The sequence below is a fragment of the Grammomys surdaster genome, unplaced genomic scaffold (genome assembly GCF_004785775.1).
Source record: "Grammomys surdaster isolate TR1022 unplaced genomic scaffold, NIH_TR_1.0 165, whole genome shotgun sequence".
Taxonomy (NCBI): domain Eukaryota; kingdom Metazoa; phylum Chordata; class Mammalia; order Rodentia; family Muridae; genus Grammomys; species Grammomys surdaster.
The window spans coordinates 1374998-1397260 of record NW_021604613.1 but is presented as its reverse complement, the minus strand read 5'-3'; the positions used below and the strand labels follow the sequence as shown (position 1 = coordinate 1397260).

The 22263-nt window shown below is 36.6% G+C and overlaps 1 pseudogene; it reads left to right on the top strand.

Annotated features, from left to right (window-relative positions):
- Window positions 1-20789: 20789 nt before the first annotated feature.
- Window positions 20790-21427, top strand: LOC114619875 (annotated as a pseudogene).
- The last annotated feature ends 836 nt before the right edge of the window (window positions 21428-22263 follow it).

The following is a 22263-nucleotide window of genomic DNA, read 5'->3' as shown; positions in this document are numbered from 1 at the left end:
TTTTGGTTAGAACTTGAAAGCAATGCCACTTTTAGATCTGGGAGGGTGCAAAGAAATAGCCAGACAATTACATTATACTCTTGACATATCCTCATTATGTATCTTTGGACTGTGTATGTTTGAAGTGCTCACTGTTTCTCTCATTTCCAACATAGAGACTTAAAAACTTTTTTACTGTAGAAGTTAAGAATACAAAAATTGAATCTTTACCATTTTAATGTATTTTTGTGCTGTAGGAAAATATACATTGATGAAAAGGTTTTAAAAGGAATCAGTCATTATATTATTCTAGGAAGCTGACTTGTTAAGTTTAACTCCTTTTAAGAATAAAGAATTGCTCTTAATATTGGCCAATTTAACAGAGAGTAAAATGTTAATGATATAGAACAAGGTAGATGAACTTATGTCTCTGATTTTCACTCTTGCCTATACATGCTCATAGTTTAGTCATTTGATAATTATATTATGACTTGTCTTTTCAATAGTTACATTATACTATTTTCTATGGTTTTCAAATGATAATGTGCATCTATATTAGAAGAGTAAATAAAATTAATTTTCACAAATTTAACATTGTTTAATGTAGTAGGTACTTTATTCAGTATTTGCACATGTGTTATAAAGTTGGATCAGGGATATATTGGTGAAACTATATATATATATATTCTTTGGAATGCCACACTGTACTCAAAAGTGCTTATACATAAAATATTTTAAATTTTAAATTAATTAATTATTTATATTTTTAAGCTTGTAATATAATTTCATCATTTCCCCCTCCTCTTTGTTCCTTCAAAACCTCCACATACCAATCCTTATTTTTTTCAAATTCATGGCCTTTTTTCATTAATTGTTATTACATATGTGTATGTACATGTATACATATACACATTCCTACATAAGTACAAACTACTCAATCCATATAATTTTACTTGAGTATATGTTTGCAGGGATGATCATTTGGTAATAGATAATGAAGATGTGCTATCTTTTCTGGGAAGACTACTTCTCCAAGTCTTACCATTCCTTAGTTGCCTGAAGTTCTTTATTTAAGGCTGAGGCTCTCTGGCCTCTTCTTCATCCATTTTGGCATGTCTATTATGGTCCTTGTTTAGCTCATGTTTAGCAGCTGTGGTGATAAGATTTTATGTGTGAAATTTCTGAAACTAAGGAGACACAGTCTTAATAGTAAACTTCCAGGTCCTCTAGTTCTTACAGTTCCCTCTTCTACAGTGATTTCTTAGCTTCAGGTACAGGAATTGTTTTGTAGATGTGTTTCCTGGGACTTTGCTCTACAACTCTACATTCTAACTCCTTGTAGTGTTCTACAATAGTCTCTATCTGTTGCAAAGAACAGTTTCCTTGAAGAGGATAAAGACTACATTTATCTGTAGTTATAGGTCAAATATTGAGAATGTATTTAGAGATTATTCTGGTTTAGTAAAATGGTGGTTGTTAATTCTCCCTCAAGATCTATGACTTCACTGGCCCTGGGTAGTTTGCTAGGTTTCCAGAAGCAGGCAAGGCTTTCCTCTTTTAAAGCAAATCTTAAATCCAATTAGAGACTATTGGTTATTACCAAAATATGCATGCTACTGCTGTACCCTTAGAATTATCATCCTATATGGATCATCACTGTGGTTCAAAGGCACCATATCTGGATAGGAATACTGATTGCTTCCCTTATTTGGAAGCTTGCATGATGTTTGTATGCAAAAATATATGCAAAGCTTCTGAAACCACTCACCTAGTCACAGTGGGTGGGGCTGTAAAATCAGTTTCAGCTCTGGCCCTCTGAGCCCTTTGTCTGAATTACATGGTATTTTCAACAATAGAGAATCCCCTCCACCTCTTGTGGGCAGCTAAGGGCAATAGCAGTAGCCTGTATGTTTTGAGTCTCTTGTAAATCCTGACCAGCATCTCAAACGAAGGTTTCTCAGGTTTTGTTTTAGAGATTTTGTTATGTGGCCTTTGGTTATTGGAGAAAACATTGTCAGCTTAGATGGAAAAATTTTGTATGGGGGATATTGTGTGTGTGTGTGTGTGTGTGTGTGTGTTACTTGTATTCTATCAAGGTAAAGGTGCACATAAATTTGTCAGTTTAGCATACCCTTATCTAAGTACATAGAGTGTAGCAGTGTCTACATGTCCCATTGTTGAGTACCAGATGCTTGTTCAGTTTCTCCAGAAACAGTTTACACTTTCTATTATATTATTGTAAACTGAGAAACAGTTTAAGAATTTGAATGTTTGAATTAGTTGTGGGCTATCAGCAGCAATTAAAAAGATGTGCATTTGTGAATTAAAGACTGATGTTAAATAGTAACTAGATAAAAGATAAAACATCAATGAAAATGATATGTGTCCTTTAACAATACAGATGTCCTCCTTCCCTATGACCTGGACCCTTGACTGAATTGAACTGTCAATTCTTCACATGCTGAGATGGAAAAAGACCTTGAAAAGATATTGGAGTTACAAATGTGAAACAGTGACTACAACACAAGGGTTGCCAATGAAATTACTTTCTTTAATACTCTGTGCTTTTTCTTCTATGATTGAAATTAAAAGAATAATTTACCAACTTGAAAATTAAATACCTTAATAAAAATAAAAACAGAAAACTTGAATCATGAAGTAGAGTAGTATTTGTTAAGCACTAGTTGGGACCCAGGAATTCTTCAAAAAATTATATTATTAAGGCTCCTAAATAATTTCAGGAGATTATATCAATGTATACTAACCATTTTATGGACTTATTCTTAGTTATTAATTAATTTAAAATAATAATACTATAACCATTACACATTGACATAAATAATGTTGTTTTATGAAAGTAAAGTTTAATGAGAAGAGAACCATTACTTTATATTTAAAAAAATCCTTTTAATATCTGATTTAATAAAATATAGTAGAATGTGTATATTTGCATCTGATTTCAATCTATTGCCATATGTTGTTATGGTTAAAGATTCTGAAAAAAAAATGTCTGGCTTCACAGATAAGAAAAGGGAAAATCTTCCCATCAAATCCCTCCCTTCAAGGCTTAGGGAACCCTGAGAATGAAGAGGTAGAAAGATCCTGAGAGCCAGAGTGGATGATGGACACCAAGAAAACAAGATCTAAATACACAAGATCCATTCACTTATGATCTCACAAAGACTAAGGCAGCATTCACATGGCCTGCACAGGACTGCAGCAGATGAGATCTTAGAGCTGAAAGGAGACATGGACACATACCCCTGTCTGTAACCCAGAAGCAATCTCTAACTTATTAGCCCTAGCAAATGAAAATTTAATTGTGCCCACTGAAAAACAAATTATTTGTAAGGGTAGGCTGCATGCCCAAAAGTAGGTGGCTGAGAGGAAACTCAACAGCATCTTTGGAGGTTTGTTTTCTCATAATGTCCAGTTAGGGCTTTTTCTTCTTTCTTAAAACTTTCACCTAAAATCTATTTGTATCATATATCATATCTATCTATAAATCTATCTATAAATCTATCTATCTATCTATCTATCTATCTATCTATCTATCTATCTATCTATCTATCTATCATCGACATAGACCTCTATAGATCCATATCTACATCTCCTCTCTATCTCTATGTCATCAATGTCTGTCTGTCTATCCCCAAAGGTTTCTTGCATGTATATTATGGCTTTCAGTTCTGTGTTTTTATGAGATTTTTGAATGTGTGAATGAATAGAGCTCTGTATAATGTACTTTCTCTTGGGCTCTTTTCTTTCTGTTAGTTTTGTCCTATTTCGATGTGTTACTTTTTGTTTTAACTTACTATGTTTTATTATATTATCATCCTGTACAGGCCTCTTTTTTTTCTGATGAGAGGGAGAAAGAGTGGGGGTATGGATGGTTAGAGACATGAAAAGGATTGAGAGGATTAGAGGGATGAGACACTGTAAGCAGAATATATTATGTGAAAAAATATTTTCAGTAAAAAGGAAAAAAATTAAAAGGAAAAAGAAAAATCTCACAGACTTATACTGTTTCCTCTCATAGAAAATTTGAGAGCACCCAAGTGTATTTAAACTATCTGGGATGAAGAGAAAGAAATATAAGTCATGTCTGGGCATGTGTTCTAAGTGTCTCACTTGTATAATTTCTGCAAGTGATTTTATATCTCTTAGTCAAATGTTAAGTATCTGTAAAATGAGTCTCTAATTCACTACGAGGCTGAGAAAAATCAACGGAACATGGTTGTGCAAATTGTCTGTGGCATCGAAACAGAGGGAATGGAACAGGCCTTTTTAAATTATGCAATCAAAAATTCTTTTTCATAATTATGATATCTGGAATGCTTATGGTCATTAATGGCAAAATAATAATATGTTGATTCTGTGCATGATACTTAAGAAATTGTAACGTCTACTTTATTCAGTAACCTATGAGACACTCTGCTCGACTCATGTTAGGCAGTTTGAAGGGAACTGCCAAGTCAACAAGTATTGCAACAAAATTGCCAAATCAGTTAAGTACTCTCCTTTTAATCAGGAAAAATAGTACATTGCTTGGATAAAAATAACATCAGAATCTTGTATTATAAGCAATAATTTAGTAAGTTATGTCTTGATCTCTTTATATTATCTATTGGTAAATAATAACAATGTGTATTTCAACCTTTAGAAGTTACAAAATATATTCATGAACATTTCTTAAAGGAATCTTAGAAGTAGAAAATGCTTTTATCATCCTATTTTACAAGAAAGCATTGACTCTATGAAACTCTAATGCCTTCCTTATGTAAAGAGGTCAGACTTTAAATTTCCCATGAGCTTATGCCAATGTTAAGATTCTCTGAACAGTAGTTCCCTTGGAGATTTCTCACTTAACACAATTGCTGAGGGTCATGCAAGAGTTAGAGAACAGAGTTAGCCAGAGCCAGGCTGACGTCAAGACAGGCTGCAAACAATAGTTTGGAAGACTAGGCCTAAGTTTCTGTTTCCCAGAACTGTAAAAGTCTAAAACAAGTCAATTCCAGGATAAAACACCCCTCATGGGCAACCAATCAGAAAGATGTCCCACCACCTAGCCTGAACCAACCTCAGGAGCATCCAATCAGCTGCTCCACATACCTCATGGGCAGCCAACCAGGAGACCCAGAAGCTGTCTTACCACCTAGTTTGATCCAAGTATAGTTAATCAGTAGAAGTCCTTCAAATCCCCCAGAGCCTTAACCAATCACAAAGGCACCTATAACCCTGGAGATAGAGCCAACCAATCAAGAGAAAGAAAGGTAAAAGTCACCCACTCCTACCTTAATAAGCCTTAATAGGCCTTAATTGACCCTGCAAAGTCTACATGTCTGTCTTCCATTCCAAAGTATGGTAGACCCTTGCATTCAGGTTTTTTGTTGAGTAAATGTTCTTTGCTGGTGCATTCTATTTGAGTCTGGGGTATTATTTTTTGCAAATCACGGACTCTTACAATATATTCCAGCAAAATCTTTCAAGCAGTATAAAATTGCAATGCGATGATGTTTTAGTTTACTTCTAGTTGATTGTTAAAAAGCAATGTGTTCTCCAATAGTTTTTTAGGAAATATTATATAGTATAAAGGTAAACAAAGCAAATTATTCACAAGAACCCATGTATATTTGTAACTAAGCAACCTGTTATAGATTAACAAAGTGTAAGCAAGCAAAAAAGTGTAAGTAGTTTTCTCAGTCAGTTTCTCTTATTGGAAGGCAGCAATTTGCTGATACGGAGAAAAGTAATTATTTTATTATTGATCTTTAAAAGTAATCTTGTAAAAAATCCTAAAACAACCACAAATCTAAACTTTTATATCAAAATATGACATATCTACCTTAAGTCCTCAGAATGCATATCTACTCATCAGCAATTCTTAATAAATAATATCAGGAAGCTGAGGGCAAAAAATGGGTATAAGAAATCGATTATCACCATTCCAGCTTCAGTGAGAGTCACATCAGCCAGTGCTGCCATTGTTCTTGTTCCCTGACCATAAATGGTCCCTAGCTTAAATGATAAGAGTATTCTTTTCTGAACTTCAAATTGTTCCTAAGATTTTCTATATAAGAACCAGAAGTAAAAACATCTCAATACAGTTCCACCACAATTTTTAATTTTCCAAATGTTTTCTAAGGGTGGTGGTCATTGTTGACAATCTACATCTCTAAGTTCATTTCTAGGGTGGTGATTGAAGTTTAGATTTGCTCCAGCAGCAATGGCTGAAAAAGATCAATCATTATTATTGTGAGTGTCAGATATTATTCAGTGAGGGACTGGAAGTCCCCTTAAACTTTTTATATAATTCTTAGATTGAGAGGGATGTGAGGGCAGCAAGCAGATCAGAACTTCATAACAGCATGAAGTTCTTAAGACATGTGGTCCCTAGTGTCTTGTGTTGTGAGTTGCCTTGGTACTGATTGTATTCCGATGTTAATTCTGCTTCCTCAAGAAGGGCTGCTCTGAGGAGGAGTGGATCTTGTACTTAGGTGATTTCATGTGAATATTCTTCTCATTTTAACTGGTCAAATAAAGGTTAGAGCCTGTGATTGGGCAGTGGAAGGGAAGGTGAGGCTTGAGGTCTTAGAGAGTGGAAAAAGGGAAGGGAAAAGTTGGAGAAAGAGGAGATGGAAGAAGGGAAGGGAAAAGATGGAGGAAGAGGAGGTGGAAGAAAGATGGAGCAGAACCATATGGCCTAGAGAAGCCACTAGTAGCAAGGAATCTCATAGCTGGGGAATAGATTAGTGTAGTGGTAGATCTGCCCAATCTAGGAATACAGCCTATAAATATAACAATTGGGTTGTGTGTTTTTAACATGGGTTTATTGGGGTTGGAGATTACAACAACAGTCATGCCACACTGAGGTTTACCCATGTGGCAGTGGTAACCGATGGGCTGCATTTCATGAATTCTAAAACCAATTGTTGTTTCTCCTTTAAGTGTCTGTGATTTGGGAAGAATGATACCCCAAACTCAAACAGTACACAACAGCAAAGAGCATCTATTCTGCAGAGAACCTGCATGGAGAGGTCCACCATACATCAGGACGGAAGACAGAAGTGTGAACTTTACAGGGTCAATTTAAAGCTTATTAGGGTAGGAGTGGGTGACTTTTATGTTTCTTTCCCTTAATTGGTTAGCTCTCTCTCCAAGGGTATGGGTGCCTTTGTGACTGGTTATGGCTCTGGGGGATTTCTCGGACTTTTACTGATTAACTATACCTGGCACAAGATAGGTAGCTGCTACAGCTCCTGATTTCCTACTGATTAGGTTGTTTCAGATTAGGTGTTAGGGTAGCTTTCTGTTTGGCTGTCTATGAGGAGAAGTTTTTCCTGGAATTGACTTGTTCTGGACTTTTATAGTTCTGAAAAACAGAAAGTTAGGCCTAGTCTCCCAAACTGCCAGTTTGCAGCCTGTCATGGAGTCAGCCTGGCTCTGCTGACTGACTTGGTCCTCTCAAAAACATTCACATCTCAAGTGACATTTAAAATGTCACTGTTAGCCACACTGGCATATTCTTAAGCAGCAATGAAAATAAGAAAGTATTTTTTTGGAATATAGTAATTTGGCCTAGTGTATAAGTGTGTATGTGTTAATGGTTTATATTATATCTATCATTATATATTATTATATAATATAATTATACACATTAAAACCTTCAGTTTTGTTTTAATGATGTTAGCATAATACAATGAATATTTGCATTTTTCTCACAGAAAATGCTATGAACAGTAATTGTTGACAATAAAATTTTATAGTCACTCAATGTTTCACTTCATATATAGGTTTCATTAAAAATAACCACCAAGAATTCATTGCCCTCTATGTTTCTTTATTCTGAACATCTATGATCCCTTATTGTTTTCTTTTTAAAATAACTACAATTTGACTATTCAATCTATTTTACAGTATTTCCTCCTCTTTCAGGCAACTAAAACCTAGATGGGATCTAAGACACTTAAAATGACCTGTTGGTTTCATCTGTTCCATTAGAAACTATTTTTTATTTTATTATCTTTATTTTTACTATAAAGTGCATCATATTCTTTATTCAAATAGTGAAGTGGAATCGGTGTGAATTTAGAAAGAAATTGTGTAAGGAGAAACAAGTTGTGTAAAGAGAAAGCATTTTTTTTTTTTTTTGGTTTGACTATGTATGGTTCTTTTTTATATTTTATTTATTTATTTATTTATTTATTTATTTATTTTCAAATCATAATTTTTACTTTTTCACACAGGGGCTATAAACACAAAAAGGCAGGACGTGGGGAAGGGGATGACACTGGAGAGTGGGTGTTCAGGAGGAATACAGATATGTTTCAGCCAATACAAGGTATTGGCTGGGTGGAGGTTCAGGAGACAGGTCTCTATGACTCTGCCTATGACTCGCTTGTCCTTATCTAAGTTGGTATTGTATGCCAAGGCTACCTATTTACAAGGTCTATGACTATTCAGGCTGGTAAATTTCCACAAAAGCTGCCTGTTTACATTAGCTTATAGCCATCTGTTTCAATGTTTTTCCACTGAGACCCAAGACTTGGTGTTAGTATATATGTATGAAAGGCCTATTGCTGATTTTAGGCCTATGGCTGATTTTAGGCCTTCAGTTTATAAGCAGGGCTTCCCCTGATATCTCCTCCCTTCTCTAAGTATAGAAGGGCTGTGGTGATTCTAATCTTGCGAAGGCAGGGATAGAGGCCTGACCTCCAGTAATTGAAGAAGATCTTGTAATGGCTCTGGTCCCCCTGTCGTTGTCCAGAGAGGCATGAGGGCCATACCCATCCCAATGTCTTTTTCTTGGAGAGGGGATACTTTTGACATCAACCCCTATGCAGTCAGGCTTGTCCCTCAGGGAACCCAGAGAGATACTTTTTAACTTTTATTTATATTCCCTTGCAGTGCTTAGCCTTACAGGATACGCAAGAATTCAGATCGCCAGTCAGAGGGCGTTCTGGGTGGCCCCTAAATCTTGGTCTAGGGGCGGATGATCCCTCTTTTAGGTTGGGTGGAGATGGGTTTTGGGAACACCCTGGATAGAGTAACAACCTCATCTTGAGTCTTGAGGTCCTCCATAGCTAACTTATGATGATGTATCTGAATAGGTTTTGCTACTAAATTATCTATCTGTTTTTTCACAAAGTCAGTCAGCCTATTTAAGGCCCAGAGACAAAAAGAAATAAGCAAAAATAATCCAATTAATGGTCCCAAGATGGGAGGAAGTAGGGTTGACAACCATGGAAAGGCTGAAAACAAATTCTTGTCTCAGCACTCGTCTTTCTCTTTCTGTCTCTGACTTTTCTCAGGGCCTTCTCTGAACTTTTTCATGCTCTCTTTAACCATCCCTGTCTTGTCTATGCAAAGGCAACATTCTTCTTTAAGGGCTGTACACAGTCAAGAGCTGTACACAGTCTTTTCTATTGTAAAAGAGTAAATCAAGTCCCGTAAAGTCCTTTGCGATTTTTGGAGGTCTCTTCAGACAGGGAAAGGAGGGATTTCTTCAGATTAGTGACGTCAGTCTCTAGCTGTTTGATGTTCTTGTCAATGGCCGATCAAAGGTCTAAGTAGGATAAGTTCTGAGGCCAGCATCTGGTTTACAACTTCTAACAGCAGACATTACGGGTGATTCATTTTTACTGGAAAGGAAAATGAAGGGAGTTCTCAGGGAGATTTCTTTTCCCTGGAAGTAAATTGTTATTCATCTTATTTATGGTTGGGCCTGGCTTTGTGGGGGTATCTATTTATTTCATTAATCTTTTTGGTAGCCAGTTAGCTGTGCCTTCTGTGTTATCAGACAGGCATATCAATCCTCGGCCCCCTAAGAGAACTGGGTCTGGGACATTCCCTTTAAGGATAAGAGGGTCCTTCAACATAGCTGTGGCATAGTTTTTATTGGTCTCAGTGATACCAGAGGTAGTCAGCAGCAGATTAACCATGAGCTTTCAGTTTTAGAGAGTTAAAAGTGAACAAGGCATGATGGGGAGTATTTCAGGGGGACTCCTTCTGGGGGGGATAGTGTTCCCCTTCTTTTGTTTTTAAAGTCAGTTTTTCAGAGTTCTTGTAAAATCAGGGCAGGAGCGCCAGCAGCCGCTCCTTCCACACTCAGAGAGTGATGAAGACATTATTTAAATACATATAAGTCTATATTAATAATCTCTTTTATCAAAGGACTGTTATAGCACAGCCAACTACTAATCAGACTATATAATATATCAATTAGTAATAGCTTCTTTTACTTTTTGTGAGATTACCTCTCTTTTGTCAATTAATTGTTGAGGAAAATTAGGATTTACATCTCTCTTGAGAGTATTATACAGAGACTTAAATTCTTTGATGGAGAGCTTAAAATAAGATCTTAGACAATTGGCAACTCCTAGAAACTTTTGAAAATAATTTGAAATAAGTAAACTCTTTCTTTTTTCCAGACCCTTTATCTTTTTTTTTTATTGGATATTTTACGTATTTACCTTTCAATGTTATCTCCTCTCCCATTCTCCACCAAAACCCCTTATCCCATACCCCTCTGCTTATTTTTATGAGAGGGTACACCAAACATCTTCTCACTCCTATCTCCTTGATCTCGAATTCCCCAACACTAGGGAATCCAAACTTTCGGGGACCATGGCCCTCCACTTCTACTGATGTCTGACAAGACCACCCTCAATTACCTATACAGGTGGATATGAGTCCCTCTCTTTCTGCTCTCAGGCTAGAGGTTTAGACTTTGGGAGCTGTGGTTGACTCTTTTGATACTCCTTTTAAAAAGGACCAAAGCACCCACACTTTGGTCTTCCTTCTTCTTCTGGAGTTTCATGTGGTCTATGTGTTGTGTTTTAGGTATTGTGATCTTTTGGTCTAATATCCACTTATCAGTGAGTGCATACCATGTATGACCTTATGAGATTGGGTCACTTCACTCAGGATGATATTTTACAGCTCCATTCATTTGCCTAAGAATTTTATGAACTCATTGTTTTTAATAGCTGAGTAGTACTCCATTGTATAAATGCACCACATTTTCTGCATCCATTCTTCTGTTGAAGGACATCTGAGTTCTTTCCAGCTTCTGGCTATTATAAATAAGGCTGCTATGAACATAGTGGAGCATGTGTCCCTGTTGTATGTTGAAACATCTTTTGGGTATATGCCCAGGAGTGGTATAGCTAGGTCCTCAGGTAACACTATGTTCAATTTTCTGAGGTACTGCCAGACTGTTTCCACAGTGGTTGTACCAGTTTATAATCCCACCAATAGTGGTGGAGTGTTCCTCTTTCTCCATATCCTTGCCAATATCTGCTGTCACCTGTGTTTTTAATCTTAGCCATTCTGACTGGTGTGAGGTGGAATCTCAGTGTTATTTTCATTTGCATTTCCCTGATGACTAAGGATGCTGAACACTTCTTTAGGTACTTCTCAACCTTTCCAGCTACCTCAGGTAAGAATTCTTTGTTCAGCTCTGTGCTCCACTTTTTAATAGGGTTCTTTGATTGTCTAGAGTCTAATTTCTTCAGTTCTTTGTCTACCTTGGATATTAGCCCTTTATCAGGTGTAGAATTGGTAAAGATCTTTTCCCAATCTGTTGGTTGCCACTTTGTCCTATTGACTGTGTCCTTTGCTTTACAGAAGCCTTGCAGTTTTATGAGGTTCCATTTGTCAATTCTTGGTCTTAGAGCACAGTCCATTGGTGTTCTGTTCAAGAACGTTTCTCCTGTGCCTATATGTTCCAGTCTTTTCCCCAGTTTCTCTTCTATTAGTTTCAGTGTAGCTGGTTTTAGGTGGAGGTCCTTGAGCCACTTGGAATTGAGCTTTGTACAAGGAGATAAGTATGGATGAATTTGCATTCTTCTACATGCTGACCTCCAGTTGGACCAGCACCATTTGTTGAAAATGCTGACTTTTTTCCACTGGATGGGTTTAGCTCCTTTGTCAAAGATCAAGTGACCATAGGTATGGGGGTTCATTTCTGAGTCTTCAATTCTATTCCATTGATCCTCCTGCCTCTCTCTGTTCCAATTCCACACAGGTTTTTTTTTTTTTTTTTATCACTATTGCTCTGGAGAACAGCTTGAAGTCAGGGATTGTGATTCCCCTAGAAGTTCTTTTATTACTGAGAGTAGTTTTTGCTATCCTGGGTTTTATGTTATTCCAAATGAATTTTAAGATTGCTCTTTCTATCTCTGTAAAGAATTGAGTGGGTATTTTGATGGGCATTGCATTAAATCTGTAGATGGCTTTTGGGAAGATAGCCATTTTTACTATATTAATCCTTCCAATCCATGAGCATGGGAGATCTTTCCATCTTCTGAGATCTGCTTCAATTTCTTTCTTCAGTGACTTGAAGTACTTGTCATACAGGTCTTTTATTTGCTTGGTTAGATTCATACCAAGGTATTTTATATTATCTGTGACTATTGTGAAGGGTGTCATTTCCATAATTTCTTTCTCAGCCAGTTTATCTTTTGAGTATCAGAAGGCTACTGATTTGCTTGAGTTAATTTTATATCCAGCCACTTCGCTGTAGTTGTTTAGGAATTCAGGTTTAGGAGTTCTCTGGTGGAATTTTTGGGGTCACGTAAGTATACTATCATATCATCTGCAAATAGTGATATTTTGACGTCTTAGTTTCCAATTTGTATCCCTTTGATCTCCTTGTGTTGCCTAATTGCTCTGGCTAGGACTTCCAGTACTATATTGAATAGGTAGGGAGAGTGGGCAGCCTTTCCTAGTCCCTGTGTTTAGTGGGATTGCTTCAAGTTTCTCTCCATTTAGTTTGATGTTGGCTACTGGTTTGCTGCATATTGCTTTTATTATGTTTAGGTATGGACCTTGAATTCCTGATCTTTCCAAGACTTTTATCATGAAGGGGTGTTGAATTTTGTCAAATGCTTTCTCACCATCTAGTGAGATGATCATGTGGTTTTTTTTTCCTTTGAGTTTGTTTATATAGTGTATTACATTGATGGATTTCTGTATATTGAACCAACCCTGCATTCCTGGAATAAAGCCTACTTTATCATGATGGTTAATTGTTTTGATGTGTTCTTGTATTCTGTTTGCTAGAATTTTATTGAGTAATTTTGCATCAATGTTCATAAGGGAGATTGGTCTGAAGTTCTCTTTCTTTGTTGGGTCTTTGTGTGGTTTAGATATGAGCGTAATTTTGGCTTCATAGAACGAATTGGGTAGTGTACCTTCTGTTTCTATTTTGTGGAATAGTTTGATGAGAATTGGAATTAGGTCTTCCTTGAAGATTTGATAAAATTCTGCACTAAAACCCTCTGGTCCTGGACTTTTCTTTGTGGGGAGACTTTTAATGACTGCTTCTATTTCTTTTGCAGTTTTGCAACAGTTTAGATGGTTTATCTGCTCCTGATTTAACATTGGTAACTGGTATTTGTCGAGAAAATTGTCCATTTCATCCAGTTTTTCCAATTTTGTTTAGTATAGGCTTTTGTAGTAGGATCTGATGATTTTTTTGAATTTCCTCAGTTTCTGTTGTTATGTCACCCTTTTCAGTTCTGATTTTATTAATTTGGATACTGTCTCTCTGCCCTCTGATTAGTCTGGCTAAGGGTTTATCTATCTTGTTGATTTTCTCAAAGAACCAGCTCCTGGTTTTATTGATTCTTTATATAGTCCTTTTTGTTTCTATTTGGTTGATTTCAGCCCTGAGTGTGATTATTTTCTGCTGTGTACTCCTCTTGGGTATGTTAGCTTCTTTTTGTTCTAGGCCTTTCAGATGTGTTGTCAAGTTGTTAGTGTATGGTCTTTCCAGTTTCTTTTTGGAGGCACTTGGAGATATGAATTTTCCTTTTAGCACTGCTTTCATGTATCCCATAGATTTTGGTAGGATGTGTCATCATTTTCATTAAATTCTAAAAAGTCTTTAATTTCTTTCTTTATTTCTTCCTTGACCAGATTATCAATGAGTAGGGTGTTGTTCATTTTCCATGTGAATGTGGGCTTTCCATTGTTTTTGTCATTATTGAAGACCAGCCTTAGACCATGGTGATCTAATAGGATGCACGGGATTATTTCAATTTTTTTGTATCTGGTGAGGCCTGTTTTGTGCCCAATTATATGGTCTATTTTGGAGAAGGTACCATGAGTTGCTGAGAAAAAGGTATATTCCTTTGCTTTAGGGTGAAATGTTCTATAGATATGTGTTAAGTCCATTTGGTTCATAACTTCTGTTAGTTTCACTGTTTAGTTTCTGTTTGCATGATCTATCTAATGCTGAGAGTAGGGTGTTGAAGTCTCCCACTATTATTGTGTGAGATGCAATGTGTGCTTTGAGCTTTAATAAGGTTTCTTTTATGACAGTGTGTGCTCCTGCATTTGGCACATAGATATTCAGAATTGAGAGTTCATGTTGGTTGACTTTTCCTTTGACAAGTATGAAATGTCCTTCATTATCCTTTTTGATAGCTTTAAGTTGAAAGTCAATTTTGTTCTATATTAGAATGGCTACTCCAGCTTGTTTCTTAGGGCAATTTGCTTGAAAAATTGCTTTCCAACCTTTTATTCTAAGATAGTGTCTGTCTTTGTCACTGAGGTGGGTTTCCTGTAAGGAGCAAAAATCTGGGTCTTGTTTGCATATCCAGTCCGTTAGCCTATACCTTTTTCTTAGGGAATTGAGTCCATTGATATTAAGAGATATTAAGGAGAGGGTATTGTTGATTCCTGTCATTTTTGCTAATAGTGGAGGCATTGCCTGTGTGGTTATCTTCTTTTGGGTTTGTTGGAATGGGATTATTTCCTTCCTCTTTCTAGGATATAATTGCCCTTCTTGTATTGGAGCTTTCCTGCTATTATCCTTTGTAGTGCTGGGTTTGTGGAAAGATACTGTGTAAATTTAGTTTTGTCATTGTATATCTTGGTTTCTCCATCTATATTAATTGAGAGTTTTGCTGGGTATAGTAGCCTGGGCTGGTATTTATGTTCTCTTAGGGTCCGTATGATATTTGTCCAGGATCTTCCGGCTTTTATAGTATCTAGTGAGAAGTCAGGTGTAATTCTGATAGATCTGCCTCTATATGTTACTTGGCCTTTTTCCCTTACTGATTTTAAAATTCTTTCTTTGTTTTGTGCATTTTGTGTTTTGATTATTATGTGATGGGAGATATTTCTTTTCTGATCTTGTGTATTTGGCATTCTGTAGGCTTCTTATATGTTTATGGGTATGTCATTCCTTAGGTTAGGGAAGTTTTCTTCTATAATTTTGTTGAAGATATTTATTGGCCCTTTAAGTTGTGAATCTTAACTGTCATCTATACCTATTATCCTTAGGTTTGGTCTCCTCATTGTGTCCTGGATTTCCTGGGTGTTTTGTGTTAAGAACTTTTTGCATTTTGCTTTTTCTTTGACAGTTGTGTCAATATTTTCTATGATATCTTCTGGACCTGAGATTCTTTCTTCTATTTCTTGAATTCTGTTGGTGATGCTTGTGTCTATGACTTCTGATTTCTTTCCTAGGTTTTCTATCTCCATGGTAGTCTCCCTTTGTGATTTCTTTATTATGCCCTGGATGGTTTTGTTCAATTCCTTCACCTGTTTGTTTTTGTTCTCTTGTAATTCCTTAAGGGCTTTTTATGTTTCCTCTTTAAGGGCTCCTACCTGTTTACCTATGTTCTCCTCAAATTCTTTGAGAGTGTTATTTATGTCCTTCTTATGTCATCTTTAGAAGTGATTTTAAATCTGGCTCTTGCTTTCCTGGTGATATGGGAATATGTTGATATGGGGAATTCTGGACTTTCTAACGTGGGAGAACCCGGTTCTGATGATGCCAAGTACCTTGGGTTGCTGATGCTTATGTTCTTGTGCTTGCCTTTCACCATCTGGATCTCCTTTGTGTTATCTGCACTGTCTCTGACTGAAGCCTGTCTTTCCTATTATCTAGGTTATGTCAGAATTGTTTGGGATGGGTTTTGCAGCTAGGGTTAGAGCTGTGGCCCAAGATCTGCTCAGTGCTCAGGTGGAGACCGGAAGTAACCTGTGCTCTGGGCCAGTAGTGAATTCCTGGCTCCCAGTGGGTCCCAGTTACTCCCTGTTTGGGGCAAGTGTTGCTGCCTTCTTGCCTAGGATACTGCTTGGGTTAGAGTTCCTGGGAGCCCCCTTCCTCTGGGTTCTGTGAGATTTGGTGCAGAGCTGACTCCCAGGATCTGCTGAGTTCTCAGGACCAGACTGGAAGGAACCCGTGCTCTGGGTCAGGAGTGAATTCCTGGGTCCCAGTGGGTCCCAGTTACTCCCTGTCTGGGATGGTGTTGCTGTCTCCTTACCTGAGATACTGCCTGAGTTAAAGCTCCTGGGAGGCCCTCTTCCTCTGAGTTTTGTGAGATTGGGTACAGAGCTGCCGCCTGGGGTCTGCTCGAAAGTTTTTTTTTTTTAGTCACCATTCAAACAGTATCTGCTGGTTTAGTGCATTTTCTAAAGTTCTGTTTAAATCCCCCTACAATGACAATCCATTTCAAGATTTTTTGGGTTCTAGATCCTTTTACCCTTATTCTTCCAGTGTTTTGTGTACATGTATCTTTTGTTTCCTCTGAGGAAGGCATGAGATGAGAACTGTACTTAAGCTGTATGAATACACAGCCTAGGCTGATCTCAGAGCATTCCTTTATCTGTTCTGACTGTCCTTGTACCTAGGCCTGGAAGCATTAAGCCTCTGTATTATCTAATCTAGGCCTAGAATGTTTTCAGCCTCTGAGATTTACAGCTGAATAAGCTGACTCTTTCTAGTTCTTTCTGAACTCTGGCTGACTAGTTCAACTCTGATGGTCTAGCTCAACCTCCTCTCTAAGCTGACTGAATCAATCGGACTTCTCTTGGTTTCTCACTGAATTGCTTTGGTTGGCCTCAAAATAACTCTGGCATTTTTTTCTAATATTCTTGCTCCTTCTTATTCTCTGGCTTTAACTGCCTCTGCACAAACTCAAGAATGAACTCAACTACACTGAACTGATTGAACAAACTGAATGGACTCAACTTCATGCAACTGAACAGAATAGACTGAATCTCTCTCACTTAAATAACATTTTTCCTTAGAGTTGGGCATATCCTGTATCTGACTTATTCTGTCAAACCTTTCTCTGTTTTGTCAGTTTGTCTAACTCTCAATTAGGCATCATTGTTTGGGATTAAATGTGTACTCTGAGGGTGTGTCTACATTCCAGCCAGATCACACAGACCTAGCAGACATGTTGCTGGCTTAAAATTCCTGTACAGATTTTTGTACTTCTATAGAGCTCAGCCCTGTACTATATGTAGAATAGATGTTGGTGCTTGGGTTAATCAACTAATCCTGTATAGGGCTGGGACTCTGCTTTGTACATACTTATATCACTGAAATGTTTTCTCACTAATCAAAAGATGCACATGTTTGACACTGGAATCGCCCTCATCCTTAAATTGGGTAAGGATATTAAGATGAACACCTTTAAGACAACAGTATGCTCACTAATGCTTATATCTGAGGAGCATGACAATTTCTTAATTCTTCTACTCTCTTTAATTTCCATGTTCCATAAAGCTGAAATATTTCAGGAGGTTTCAAGAGATACTTAAAAATTTAGTAGTGCTTAGAATTTGTGTAGGAAATAAAGTATATTATAGCTTCATGAATTGAAGGGCTTGAGTGACTATAGGACATGCATTAATAAAATTATCTTTATGCAGATGAATAGATATAAGTTGAATTTCAATAGGATAACGAGAAATGGCCAGATGTTTTAAAAATGATTCGGTTGTTTATGCTTTGTATTTTATGCACAGGAAGATATTTCAGACATTCTATCAACACTTTATAAGATCTCTTTTGTTTCTGAATGAGGGAGGTAAGCATAAGGCTAAAAAGAAAGCCAAAGGACATTTGTAAAACCCACTCATCCACCTTAAGACTGCATTTGTTCCAGAGAAAACAAAAGTTGCAGTAAAATAATAGTGAAATTTATGTGTTCTTTCAAAATGAGAGAACGTCACTTATACAGCAAAATTAAAGCAGTAACTTGTCCTACTGGTGAGTGCAACCTGCGTTAAAATCTACTATACACTAAGAATAGTACGTATCTTCTTGTAGGAAGTGGTCACACTGGACTTTGGCTTTTACTTTGGCTGCCAAGGAAGAATCAGGTTTATAAGAATATACTTAAAATCAAATTCACAAATTGCTTTTAACAACTCTTTTGTATGAGTACTTATTTACTATATATATACATACATGTATTAATTCTATAATAATTATGGTAGATATACAGAGTGCTTCTGATATCAAAACCAATGAGTTAACAGTCTGGTCATGTTCAGAATATTAGAAAAAAAACTTGATATATAGTAGCTACATTTTAATTCATAATTCAAACCTCAATTATGATTGAAGTTTACTTCAATGCAAATTTTTGAACTCACTGATTATGTGAAGATATTTAAAGAAAATTGCAATTTAAATATATATTTTAAATTAGGAATGTAGACTTACCTTTTAACCATTTTTTAAAGCATGTATGTAAAGAATTGTGTTCATAGAGATTCTGAGCAGAAGTTTCTACTGTTCTGTATTAGTAGTCAAGCCTGGGCCCTACTGTTCATTTTGCATGCAACATACTCCACTTAGGAGAAGGAGAAAAGATGGCATTTTTATTATTCAAAAATTGTCTAAGCCGGGCAGTGGTGGCGCACGCCTTTAATCCCAGCACTTGGGAGGCAGAGGCAGGTGGATTTCTGAGTTCGAGGCCAGCCTGGTCTACAGAGTGAGTTCCAGGACAGCCAGGGCTATAGAGAAACCCTGTCTCAAAAAAAAAAAAACAAAAAAAAATGTCTAAAGCATATTTTCCAAAAGTTTATAATTTCATGCTTCTGACACATTGATAGGTGGGATGATTACTTTCATTCAAACACCAAAGAAAATTATAACTTATAAAACACAACAGCAGGTTTGCCTATCTGTCTGTCCTAAGACTAAGGTTACAGAAGCTTTCTGCCTACTCCTGCAGAAGTACAGAATTCATGAACTTCAAAACAGAACTTACTGAAACTATAAGAAAGTAGCTCCCCACAATCCCAGAAATATTAACATATTTAACAAAATACAAATAGACTTATAAAACAAGATAAAATGTATCACATGGTTTCCCTGCTTTCTACTACCCTCTCTATATAAAGAAAAGATATAGGTCCAGGCCCCTCGGCACCATATAACAGTTAATTGAACAATGAATGCCAGACCTTGATGAGCTGAAGGGTGCCTTCTGTAATGACTATCTGAAAATTTTTAGTGCTTGAATTTCTTCTAAGTAGACACACATGGAGACATGTTCATTTGCTATAAATGGCTTTTGGTGTCAGTGAGCTTCTAGACAATTTGTCCTTTGTAGCCTTGCCATTTAAAAAGTTTCCCCTGGGGAAGCCCTGACTCATGGCTCTTATTATAGCTACAGAGAATTGTCTATTCCAATACAAACAATCATCCATTAGACTTAGAAATAAATAATGGATTAATGACTTTTAGAGAAATAAAAGTTTAAACTATGAACCCAAAAAGTTAAAACAAACTACTTATAGATAAGACATAGGCTAACATGGGTGAACTTTAGAACCAGACACAGAAAATTGAGCATAGAATGAATCTATCCATCTAACAATCTAGAACAAGTCATAGAAAAAGGAAATCAGTTCAGTCTGTCAGGGCTTAGAAAGCAGGAATCACTGACTAGAAATTGAAGAATTTGTGGAGGTAAAGATTATAACAACCTTATAGATTGTTATCATGATTATGTTCTCATACATTTGGAATAATCCAAAGAATTGTATACCTTAAAATGTGGCTTTTATTCTGTATAAATGATCTCCAATAAATACAATACCAAAAGAGTGGGCAAGTGGAGCATATGTTGTCACTAAATTTTCTAGTAACTGTTTTTAAATTTTTAAGTGAACTTAATATTCTGAGGACAAACTAGAAGCACAAATAAGTTTACTTATTAGGTAAGCACTAACACACTATTTTTATGCTAGAGATTTCCTAAAATCGTTTTAACTATTAACTCATAGTATTCTCATTACAATTCTGTGAGGTGCATGACATTATTAACCACACTTTCCAATGAAGAGAACAAATTAAAGAGAAAACATGGGATTTTTTAGGCCCACATATCTGGTAAATGCCAGGAGGGTAAATGGAGATATAAGCTCAGAAGGTAAGGATGCATGCAATCTCATTTTGATCCCCAAGATCCATACTTAGAAGGAGATCACTGACTTTTGCAGACTGCTTTTTGCTGAAAAAGAGATAATAGAAATTTCAATAGATTATAGAAAATAAACAATTTTAAGTATACAATTCCACAGAGAGGACTTGGGCATAGAGAAGGTGTAGAAATGGCTGGTATACTGATTTGGTGAAAGACATTGTATTTAAAGTCCCCTACTGCAAGACATTCATGTCCTCTTCTTCCTAGGCTAGGACTTGTCCCTTTCTGAAATTTACTACCTCACTGGTTTATGAGACAACGCCTTATCTAATGAATCATTTAGGTCCTGAGAATACATCCTATTCTGGCTGTATGATCAGCTATTTAGCAGAATTCCAGTAATATTCCATCTCTCAGAACTCTCAGACAGGCAGATGCCCATCAACAGGTAGGGAAGAGAGGGCAGAACACATCCTGATTCTCTGCAACTCTGAAGTACTCTAAGTGTACCTCAAACTGACAATGAATCATCACAATCTAATTCCTACCCTCTGAAGTCTACACATATGTCATTCTAAGAATGCCCTTACACGCGCTCGCGCCAGACGCCGCGACGTCATCATGGGTAAGGGTGACCCCAACAAGCCGCGGGGCAAAATATCCTCGTACCCTTCTGCCTTCTTCGTGCAGACCTGCCGGGAGGAGCACAAGAAGAAGCATCCCGACTCGTCGGTCAGCTTCACCGAGTTCTCGAAGAAATGCTCCGAGAGATGGAAGACCATGTCTGCAAAGGAAAAGTCGAAGTTTGAGGATTTGGCCAAGAGCGACAAAGCTCGTTATGACAGGGAAATGAAGAACTATGTCCCTCCCAAAGGTGATAAAAAAGGGAAGAAAAAAGATCCAAATGCTCTGAAGAGACCACCGTCTGCCTTCTTCCTGTTTTGCTCTGAACATCGCCCAAAGATCAAAAGTGAACACCCTGGCCTGTCTATTGGAGATACTGCAAAGAATCTGGGTGAGATGTGGTCTGAACAATCTGCCAAAGATGAACAACCGTATGAGCAGAAAGCAGCTAAACTGAAGGAGAAGTATGAAAAGGATATTGCTGCATACCGTGCCAAGGGCAAAAGTGAAGTAGGAAAGAAGGGTCCTGGTAGGCCAACAGGCTCAAAGAAGAAGAATGAACCAGAAGATGAAGAAGAAGAGGAGGAGGAAGAAGAGGAGGAAGTGAAGAGGAGGAAGATGAGGATGAAGAATAAATGGCTGTCCTAAAGTGTGGAGTATATGTGCTCAGGCAATTATTTTGCTAAGAATGTGAAAATCAAGTGCATCTCAACATTAGCTTCAGTATAGAAACTGTACAGATTTTTGTATAGCTGATGAGACTCTTTGTAGAGAAAATACTTTTTAAAAAGTTTGTAGCTTTTTCAAGGGCTACAACGTACAGTTAGACTTAAAGCTTTTGATGTTGAATGTTTCTAAATATTTAATGGTTTCTTTAATTTCTTATGGTAGCAAAAAAAAAAAAAACTTCATAGGAATTTGTATTACCAGTAAAAAGAATTTTGTTTTAGGATGTTGCATTTTTTTTGTTTTTTCTTTTTTAAAATTTGTAATAAAATAATGTATATTACTTGCAAAAAAAAGAATGTCCTTACACATGCACACATGCATGCATACATATGTACATATACACAAAATAAATGAACAAGATATAATTTAAAAGATTTAAAAATATTAGCCAGATAATCTGAATTTTACATTATTGCCATATGTTTCAGAAAATTAGAGACATAGTTTAAGGTAATGAAATAAACATTGCAAGATAACTTTGAATTGCAATCCTCTGCTAAAAGATTGCAGCCAAGGCTTCAAACCTGGATTAAGTACTTCTCCTATGTGTTAATTGATCCAAGTAATTAAAATTCTGTGAACCTCGAGTTCCTTCATCATTGAGAAAACAAGCAAATTATAGTTCTTCCTTGGTAAATTTAATCTGAAGATTAACTTAGTGAATATACATGTAGTGTTTACATGGTATTTAATAATACTAACTTTATTATTACTGTGCTTATTGTTTCCACAGTGGCTCCCA